Source organism: Xiphophorus couchianus, chromosome 2 (assembly GCF_001444195.1).
Source record: "Xiphophorus couchianus chromosome 2, X_couchianus-1.0, whole genome shotgun sequence".
Classification (NCBI taxonomy): Eukaryota; Metazoa; Chordata; class Actinopteri; order Cyprinodontiformes; family Poeciliidae; genus Xiphophorus; species Xiphophorus couchianus.
The window spans coordinates 2273858-2284712 of record NC_040229.1 but is presented as its reverse complement, the minus strand read 5'-3'; positions in this window follow the sequence as shown (position 1 = coordinate 2284712).

Below are 10855 nucleotides of genomic sequence, written 5' to 3'. Positions count from 1 at the left end.
TCTGGTCCTCTAAACCTCTAAACGTCAAGTGGATCGGAGACCGCTTCAAAAGCAGGAAGTTGACTACAACGCAGGGCATTCTGGGTAAATCCAACCAAAGCTAACATGCTAGCCTAGTGCTAGCAGGAGAAATGGCTCCAGAAGACAAAAGAGAAATCCTCCAACCGTTAATATCTGACGCTGCTCCATTTACTACTCCGTTTATATTTTGTAAAGGAGGAAGTTGCACTCAGTGCCTTCAGACGTTTCCGTTTCATTTTCATCAGTGGTTCTTGGTGCAGCGCCCCCACAGGCGAAGAGGGGAACAGGTTGCTCAAGGGGTTTGAATCAGTCATTTTTGAGTATTTATCTGCTAGTTCCACTGACAGATTATTTCCATGTTATACATGAAAAAAATCTTTGGATATAGTACTTTTTCAAAAAACAATATTTGGAAATTACTAACTTAAAGTACTTTGTCTTGCTGAATAGTTACTATTAAACTGGTTTTGTCTTTTTTCAAGTGTACTAAGATATGTGCAATAGAAACAAGACTAAACATTCTTGATAAGTTTTTTTTCCATTTAATAATTACTGTACATTCTACTCGTATAAAATCCCAGCAGTACTGAGGCGAAATGTAAAAAGGTCCAGAACTGATTTTGGGTTTTCAGACAGAAATCCTGGATCCCAGTTGGAGATTTACGTGACCCAGCAGACCTGTTTGTTTCCAGTTCTGGGTCCAGAACAATGCCATCTTTGACTGCAGTGAAACACTGCCTGCCTGTCCCACCATCCTTTGACCAGTGAACCAGATTCCCGCCGAAGTTCGGCTCCCAGCGTTCCCACCACTGCGCCAATGGAAGCGTCTTCAAACAGAGCCTCTGTACGCATACGACGGTTTCCGTGTGTGTGGGACATGCAAACACAGAGAGGATGGAGCGACCGTTTGGTCCTGCTCGTGTTTACAGAACCTCGACATTCTCCTGTTATTGACCTTTTTTCAATGTTACACAACCAAAGACGCTGTTTCCGAACGTTCCTGTCAGGAAATTATTCTGAGTCATTCATGTCTTTTACATGGTGCATGCAGGGAAAGTTGTGTTGAATATCCAGAAAAACCTGAGCACAGCAGCGTCAAGCAGCCAGAAAAGCCCTGATGGAAAAACCTGAGCTGAGAAATGAAGATGTTCTTGTTCCCAACGTTTCTGCTAATCTGGTTGATCTGGAATCACTGCTGTTTGTTTTATAATAATTTATCTGCTTATGAATGAGACTTTAGACCCTGGCAGGACACATTCAGAAATTTGCAACAGTACTTTGATTTTGCTTGCTAGCTAAATATTTAGCTTCAAAAAATTAACAGCAATATTTTTGGGTTATTTAGCTTGTTTGGAGATTCAATTTGCAAAGCCATATTTTCATAATGTTATTTGTTAATTTATCAAGATCACAGTTTCAAACTAAATATTTAGCTAATAAGCTAAATATTTATTTTGAATTTAGCTTGTAATTAAAATTTGAATCTAAATTATCTTAAAGCTAAGTAATAAGCTTATTAACTAAATATTTATTTTGAACTTAAATATCTAGTTTCATATCAAATATTTAGCTTGCTAACTTATTTTGTTTGAATCTAAATCTTTATTTTGAAGCAAAAATATTTAGCTTACTAGATAAATACTTAGAGACTTAATATTTAGTTTACCATCAAATATTTAACCTCAAGTTTGATATTTAGCTTTAGACTAAATTCAAACTTAATATTTGCTAAATGTTTTGTTTCAATCTAATTATTTAGCTTACTAGCTAAATTCCTGCTTTATTAAGCATTACACTAAATAATTAGTTTAATACTTAATATTTAGCTTTAAACTAGTTAGCTTGCTTAGTATTTAGCAAGTTAGTGACGTATTTAGCTTAAATGTTTAGCTTTAAACTAGATATTTAGCTCGCTATTTAGCTTCACACGTTGCTTGCTAGCTTAATATTTAGCTTCATGCTAAATATCCAGAACATAGTGTTTAAGATCATGTTCATATCAGCAGCTGTAAGATTTTATCTGTACCATTTCGCAACTTTTCCAAACTCCTTTTGTCCCAATTTTTCACCAACGTCAGATCTAATTTTTTTAAATCGTGCTAGCAGAGCTGCTTCCGTGATGACGGCGCGGACATTTTCCCGCCTCTCCCTGCAGGTGAGGCTTGGATTCTGTGGGAACGGCGCTAATGTTTCTGCCCCCATGAGAGCCGCATGTGAAAACCGACACCTGCGCTCCCATTACGCTGCCTCAGGACGGCCATCGAGCCTCGTGTTTGTTTGTGTAACAGTAAATTTCTCATATCCGTCGTGTAGCGTGTTTGTGTGCGACTGAAGCCCAGAGAGAAGCGGAGGCCTGGCGCAGATAAACAAAGTGAGGGAGAAAATGGCGGACACAGCTGGAACTGCGCAGCGACAGCCTGAGAGGCTCTGGCGCTTTCCTAACATCTAATAGATCACTTCACGTCTCTCCACTGGGACGCAATAACTTTTAAAGAGGTTTGTGTTCATTTCACATGAAACATCTCAAGTGCAACAGTCCCAACTTTCTCACAGTGCGGAAATACAAATTCACCAAGTCATTTTGGTGTCTTAGTACGCTTGAAATAAGACAAAACTAACTTAAAAATAACTTTTTAGCAAGTGTTTTTTGCAATGGAACTAATATTTTTCATCAATATTAATGAAATATTGACTTAAAACAACTGTCCGTATCTTCATGAAAAGCTACAGTTCTGCATTATTTCAAATACTAGAAATTAGACTAAAATACTTTATAATATTTTGTGTTTTTCCATTGTTCAAGGCCTGATTCAGGATGCACTGCAAAAACAAAATCTTACCAAGTATTTTTGGTCTAGATTCCAGTGCAAATATTTTAAATAATACAAAACTTAGAAGTAACTTTTCAGCAAGAAAAGTTTGTTTTAAGTGAATAATTTGCAAATACTGATTAAAAAAAGGATTAGACAAAAATATTTGGTAAGATTTTGCTTGTGTTTTCAGTGATTCTACCACAAAATTACTTATAGATGTAAGGATACTAAAGAAAGATGTAACAAATGTCCCTACAAATTTAGATTAGAGATATAAAAAAATGAACACACTGCAAAAATACAAAATCTTACCAAATGTTTTTGGTTGGGTTATAATGCTAATATTTTAGTACACTTAAAATAGACAAACTTTTCAGCAACATGTAGGAGCTTGATTTAAGTAAATAATTCCTTAATATCCATTTGAAAAAGGACTGGTTCCATTAGCAGAGTATTCCACTTATAACTAGATATTTTCCCAATTTTTAAAATTGGGAAAATATCCCAATTTTAGTACTTTAGTACTCTAGTACTTTTAAAAATCAATGGTAAGGAATTATCTACTTAAATCAAGCTCCTATATGTTGCTGAAAAGTTATTTGTAAGTTAGTTTAGTCTTATTTCAAGTGTACTAAGATATTTGCACTCTTAAAGCCACTAAAATACTTGGTAAGGTTTTGTGTTTTTGCAGTGTATGTATCAGTGTCATCTCTGTTTCCCTCTCTGACTCTTTGTTACACATTTCCATTTTGAAAAGACTCATCATGTGTGTTTTTTAATATCCATAGCCTTTTTGTGGTCAACAGCACCAAATATAACCTAATTATGGCAGCTGGGGTCAAAGGTCACAGCTGGGTGCCTTTAGGAGTTTTCATTAGTAAAATGGAGAGAAGAGGCTTTGTTGGAATGGAGGAACTTCTTTTGTCACTTTTGGTTTGTCTCCGTTTGACTTTGATATATTTATTCAAAATATATTTTAACAAAAGAATAATGATTAAAACACTTTCTTAATCAGGTTTTACTCTGATATATTCATTTAATTATAGCTTTTGCAGCCATTTTGTGCAAATGCTTATTTTGAAGGGCATTCAGTAAAAATCATGGTCAGTTTTCATATTTTTTAAACAGATAGTTTATCTTATTTTTTCCATAGAAAATGCTTTCTGGCTCTGATTTGTTGTGGGTTTTCTTTAGTGTATACCATAGAAAACAACTGGATCATTTTTTTCCGTCTCAACCAGCTGGCGTAAATAAACACCATCATTGTTCGCCAATCATATTTTGTTCCTGGAAACCCCAGAAAGATGCCAGAATCCCACAGTGCAATGTAAAACCTAACCTCATGGAAATTTCCCCAAACATGTCCAGGTAATCAGTTTCTCTGTCACAGTGGGAAACATGGAAAAAAACAAACTGCTTAGCCTGAACGGGAAATACTTTTAAGGTAAAAACGGGTCGGCTCAGCTCTCTGTGCAGTTTGGTGTTTTTATATTGCAGTTGGGCCGAAAGCAGCACGGCGTGATTTATATAGACCCGTTGGAGTGTGACATCACAAGATCCCGCCCCACAACTTCCTACGGGAGGGCAAAAGGCTGCTTGCTAACAATGACTAGCATTGGTTTGAGCTGTTGAGTTGTCAACATGACGCACCAAATCTTAAATGTACGGCTGATATATGAAAGAAAAATGGATGCAATGCTTTGTTACATTACAACAACTAGAAGAAAATGTCAGGAAACGATGTTAAGAAAAAATGAGGGGGAGGGAAGTAGGTCAGTTGTGCTAGCTTGACTATGACAACTTTAACATGTAGATGGGCTGCAGAACTCTGTGTGTTTCAGTTATTAAAAAAAGCCAAACTAAACACCAACCTTGACAGATCATCAGTACAGCAGGTGTTTCAATTAGCTAAGCTACCACCGCTGTGTTAGCTTAGCTAATAGGAGCGGTGGCTAATCTACCACAGCGATCACTTATTAATAATCGCAAAACAAACATCAAGCCTGAAAACATAAAACTGTAACGGACTGAATGTTCTGTTCTTTGTGTGGGAAACGTTTGAGTGATTTTTGGTGAATCCTGATAAATTAATGGAGCTGTTGTCAGTCAGTTGCTATGGCAACGAGCCGACACAGAGAGCGAGAAAAAAGAAGAACACCGGTGGATTTCAGCTGTTTTTAAACGTTATTTTTCCCTTTGCTGTGCTTCACTGCACTGAACCAATACCAGCTTCATCTCCAGGTTTCATTTTGATAATTAAATTGTTTTATCGCGTCAGCGCGGCTACCAACAGCAGGTCAAAGAATTGTGTTTTTGCTGTCTAGCAATTTCCAGGTGTAAATAATGACATGCAGGTTGACAAAAACACAAACTCAACGCGGTGATGGGCGACGTTCTGCTCAGGCTGTGGTCCTTTTGACTTTTTGACTTTTAATCTAAAAGTTGCAGGACTGTAGAACTGGGTTGTTCTAGATGTACAAAGTTTATGAAGACGAACCTCAAAAAACCTCCAACTGTTCCACAAATGCAAAACCAGAATTCACCGTTAATCTATAATAAATTTTCTTCTGCTTAGAGGTGGACAATTATTGTATTGTTTGTCATTATTGGGGTAAATTTCTTGTGGTAAGATTTTTGACGATAAATTTCAGTTGATATAAAAAAAAACTGACTAAAGTGTTTTTTTGTTGTTTTTTCCACAAGAACATCAATAAATATTATTATTATTATTGTATTATATTATATACATATATAATCCATTCCCTAACATTCTTGTATAATCTGTATAATCTGTGCATATAGCGCCCATATTTATATTTATACACAATATCTATATCTCTTGCTATAACCCCTTATAGTCCATACATACATAGTCTTGTACATCTGTGAATAAATATCTATATCTTGTAGAGCACTTCTGGATAGATGCAAACTACATCTCGTTGCTTGTACTTGTGACAGTGCAATGACAATAAAGTTGAATTCTATTCTATTCTAAGTGAAGTCTCTATGTGCAGTTTATTAGTATAAATTACACTTCTTGCAGTGAAGAAGCTTCTATTTTCAAGAACAACATTTATGATTGTACGGCAGTCTCTTAAAAAACAATTAATACATAGTTTATTATCATTTTTCACTAAAGTACTACAAAATATGATAAAGGTCTGAGTCCATGTTATCCACACATACTTCCTGATCATTATTAAACATACTTTGTGTCGGTCTAACACATAAAAACTGATTTCTTTTTTTTCCTTCAGCTCCGTCTATCTTTTGTCAAAGTTAATTTGATGTCAATAATGAAACCAAAGAGTTGTGGTAATTCAAACAGGCAGGAAGTAGAAAATAACCGACCAACTTTAAACATCACGGAGCTTCGGAGAGTTCAGCTCCAAAGCAAACAGCCCAAACTCTTTTCAAGTGGTTCCTGCCGCGGTCTAGTCAAAGGGTTTGATTTTTGACAGCCAGTGTTTGATTACATGAGCAGTCGCTGCAGAACGTGCAGGACGTTTCAGCAGCTCTTGAGGTCTGGGGTAAATTTAGACCAAAAAGAAACAAAAACCATGATTGTAGCCAGACTGAACTCCACAAACACATCCACTCTGATCTTTATTTATTTGCTATTTTTATTTCTTTATGAGCTCAAAATCTGAAGTTCTGCAGTATTAAGTATTAAGCCAGTAGTAACTAGTTACTTTTACCTGAGTAACTTTTGAAAAACTACTCATAGGAGTATTTTTACTTTTAACAGAGTGTTTTTGTTATGAAGCATCACTCTCTACTCTTACTTGAGTATCTGGATACTTTACCCACTGGGAGTAACTTCACTGAATGAAGAACAAACATGTTTCAACCAAAAATCACCAGTTTTTGTTAAAATTTTAAAGTTTGATATTTAAAGAAACTGATTTGGAAAATATTTTTTGCTCTTTTGTACTTATTTTCATAGTTGAATAGTAACTACATTTACTTGAGTAACTTTTTGGAAAAAATATTCTTTTAGGAATATTTTCACTATGCTGTACTTTTTACTTACTTGAGTAATTTCATTTTGAAGTGTTTCTACTCTTACTTGAGTAAAATTTCTGGATTTTGTGCCCACCGAATGAAAAGCAAACCTGTTTTAACCAGAACTTCACTAGTTTTCCATTAAAGGTTAATCAGTTTCTTATTAAAAGAAACGGATTTGGAAATGTATAATTGCGTTATTTATATGAATTATTGTCATTTTGGGTCTTAAAATACCAAAATTTCCTCTTAACTTTACATTTTGTTCAGTCTGATGATGTAATTTTTAAATATTTGATGTTTTGATCAGTTACTCGTGTCGCCTTTCTACCAAATACTTTTCCATTCCTGGATGTTTAATGTTTTCCCTTTTATCGAGTAAAAACATGCTGAAGTATTTGTACGGCGCCACCTCCATTCGCCCAGCGGTGCTGTCAGCCTTGGTTGGGGTCTGGAGGGGAGGTTGGTGCTGGTGGAGCCCGGCTGGGGGTCAGACCCGGGGTCAGACCCGGGGTCAGCGCTGTCTCAGCCTCCCTGCCCCCTACATCCCATCTAATTGGCTGAATCACTTTGGAGGGAAACTTGACAAGAAGCAGGATCCCTCCAAAAATCACAATAGGTATAGTGTTTTACATATTGTCTGCAGACAGATGTTGTGGCTCCCGACCGCATCCACATTTCAATACCTTTCTCTGGACACAATGGAGGAAAACACAAAGACGGCTGTATTTTGGCGGTCAGTGTAGATGCATAATTTAAGCCACCAAGACGTTTTTCACATATTTCAACTGGAGAAATATGTGATTTCACATTTTAACCCACAAAATAATTCTTATGAGTTGATAAAACCAAAACTGTAATACAGGGAAGTTTGTTTCATTCATTTTAAAACTTTATGTGCTTGTTGAAAGGATTTCAGAAATGTTTTATTTATTTCAGATGTATCGCTTCCTGTTTGTAAAGTCATAATTTCACATCAGTGGTTTGTATTATTCAACCTGTCATAACAGAAAAAATGGGTGTTAATTTTTCATATTTTCACCATGTCATTCATTAATTTATAAAGTTTAAAACTAAATATTTTTGTTGGGAAATGAAATATTTAGTTTGCAATTTTTAGCTCTGACCTAAATATTTAGCAGAAAGCGGTAAGCAAGCTGAATATTTAACTTGGAGGCAAATATTTATCAAATTAAACTATATATTTAGGTAGTGAACTAAATACTTAGTTCCAATATATTTAGTTTGAAGCTTAATATTTAGTTAGTATGCTAAATATTTAGCTTCAAATTGAATATTAGCTTCCTATAGCTAAAGCAGCACCCAGCAAACTTTGTATTTTTTGTCATTGTTGTTAAACCTTCTGCTGACTGAGCCGGACAAATCCCCCATCAGAACATCTGAACTTATTAACATTATTTTGTAAAGAAATAAACACAAATCTAAGTTAGCTTCTTTGTTAAGATAACACCAAGTTTGTTGTTTAACTGACGAGATGAGCAAAAACTACAGATGTTTGGTTATTTTAAGGAAAAGAAAACCAGACACATTTAAAAATCTCATTCAGTAGTTTATTTGAAAAAGGAACATCTTTAAAACAATGTGGGCGGCTAACATGTAGCAACGTTTTGTCAGCTATTCCTGTATCTGTAGCTACTCTACTTTCTGGAAGAGTAGAAAGTAATTACTGTAGGGCCGGGACTTTGACGTGTTAATTTTGATCACTTAATTACATAGATTTTAACACGGTTACGCAATTAATCGCTTCTTTTATTATCTATTTATTTTGCAATCAAAGGTTCCGGGCAGAACGCGTTTCTAGTACGCCCGTAAATCTGACGCACTCGCAGCGTGTGTTGGAGCCGTTTCTCTCGGCCCACTACAGGTGAAATTATGCTTAAAAAAACTATCCGATGGGACACTGTAAAACACTGTTGTTGTGTTCGGGTTGTGCTAAAAGGCGTTAGCTTATCAGCGAAGCTATTCAAGCCTAAAATAGAATCTCAGTGCTAAACATGTAGCAGCTAACGCTACTATTAGCATCCACAGTCCATATTTCTAAAGAAGCTCCATAATCGATCAGGGGAGCTCTCCTGGTCGTTTAATAACCTAAATAACAGATTAAAAACAACAAATATCTTATTGAGCTAATATGTTTGTTTATTCCAGAGAACCCAAAAATGACTGGAGTCAAAATAAAGTATTTGGTAAAAAGTCTACACAAGTACAGAGTAACTGATCACATTATCAATCATTTTAAAATTCATTAGACCAAATTATAAAGTTAAGTGGAAATTGGAGTATTTTAAGGACAAAAACATCAATAATTCAAAAGTTACATAAAATAACAAAATCAGGCAAAATAATTTTTTCTTCCACATCAATTTATTTCAATATAAAACTGATGAAACTTTAACAAAAACTGCAGGTGTGAGTCTGTCTGGTGAATTTTGGGTTAAAACATGTTTGTTGTTCATTCAGTGGGGAGAAAATCCAGAAGTTTTACTCAAGAGACGAGATACTTCATAATGAACTGACTCAAGTAAATGTAAATAGTACAGCGTAGTAAAAATACTCCAAAAAGTACATTATTTAAAAAAAAGACTCAAGTAAATGTAACTAGTTACAACCCAACTCTGGTTTATTCAATCATTTAGTAGCAAAAATGTTTCTTGAATTGAAAATGTTGCTTCAACAATTTTTTTATTAAAATGTGATTATTTAATTACTGACCATGCTGTTAACCACATTACAACATTTAATCGAGCCCCACCATTAATTTCTTGTTAAATACTTCAAAATTACATCTTCTTTTCTTTTTCTTATGCTAAATAACTTAAGTTAAACACCCCCCCTCCTCATCCTCCTTGTGACTCCTTCTCTGAATAGATTTCGGTTGGTCTATAGGTCATCCTAGGCTGAGCAGGGAATAATTGGGCTGCCTACACACACACGCACCCACACACACACACACCCACACACACACACGCACCCACACACACACACACACACACACACACACGCACACACACACACACACACACAGAGACTTTAAAATTTAAACCCCCACTCCTACAATGGCCGGCCCAGACAATAGACACATGCCAACACTCTGACCCCCACCGCGCTCTGCAGCCACAAAACCTCCCTGTTTATCCTGAATCCTTCTTCCCTCCTTCATGCTGGATCAGCAGAATTATCAGAGTGATGAGATTAGATTATTATTATGTGTCATGTTTCACATTAAATCATGGAAATAATGCAGAGTTTTATGGATGCTAACTCTAAGCTGCGCCTGCAGGGATTATTAGTTGTGACCAGTGATGGTTAGTGGTTTAAAATTTCAAAGGGTTAAAGTTAAAGTTCCTGCTTCAAAGTGAGATGCTGGGAAGTTTGTAACTGAATATGTAGCCGAGTTCTGGATTTATTTCAACTGAATGAATTATAATCTCAGTTTTATGCTTTAATTAAAAACATAATTCAGGAATTATTCTGGATTTATTGTGAATCCAGATTAAGTTTCACATATTTCAGTCAGTGAAATAAATCTTTCAAACGTTAGTTTCTTTGTATTGTACATTTTAACCTCCAAACCTCCGAAAATAATTCTTATGATTTGGTGAAAACAAGATACTTTAAAAAAAAAAATTCTGAAATAGTTTTTCAGTTTTAAACTTTGTGGACCTTTATCTTTTGTTGCATACGTATGAGGATCTGTTTGTAAAGTTACACAGTCAAAAACAGATTTGGTTTATTTAGCCTGTCAAGAGAAAAAATGGCTTATTTTTAAATGTCATATTTTCACTACGCTGTTCATTCATTTATTATTGTCACAGTTTCAAACTAAATATTTAACTCTCAGCTAGAGATGTAGCTTAAAGCTAAATATTTAGCTTGGAGGTAAATATTTAGTTTGCATAATAAATACTTAAAATCCAAACTAAATATTTAATTAGAAAACTAAATATTTAGTTCACTAGCTAAATGTTTAGCCCCAAACTAAATATTTGCTT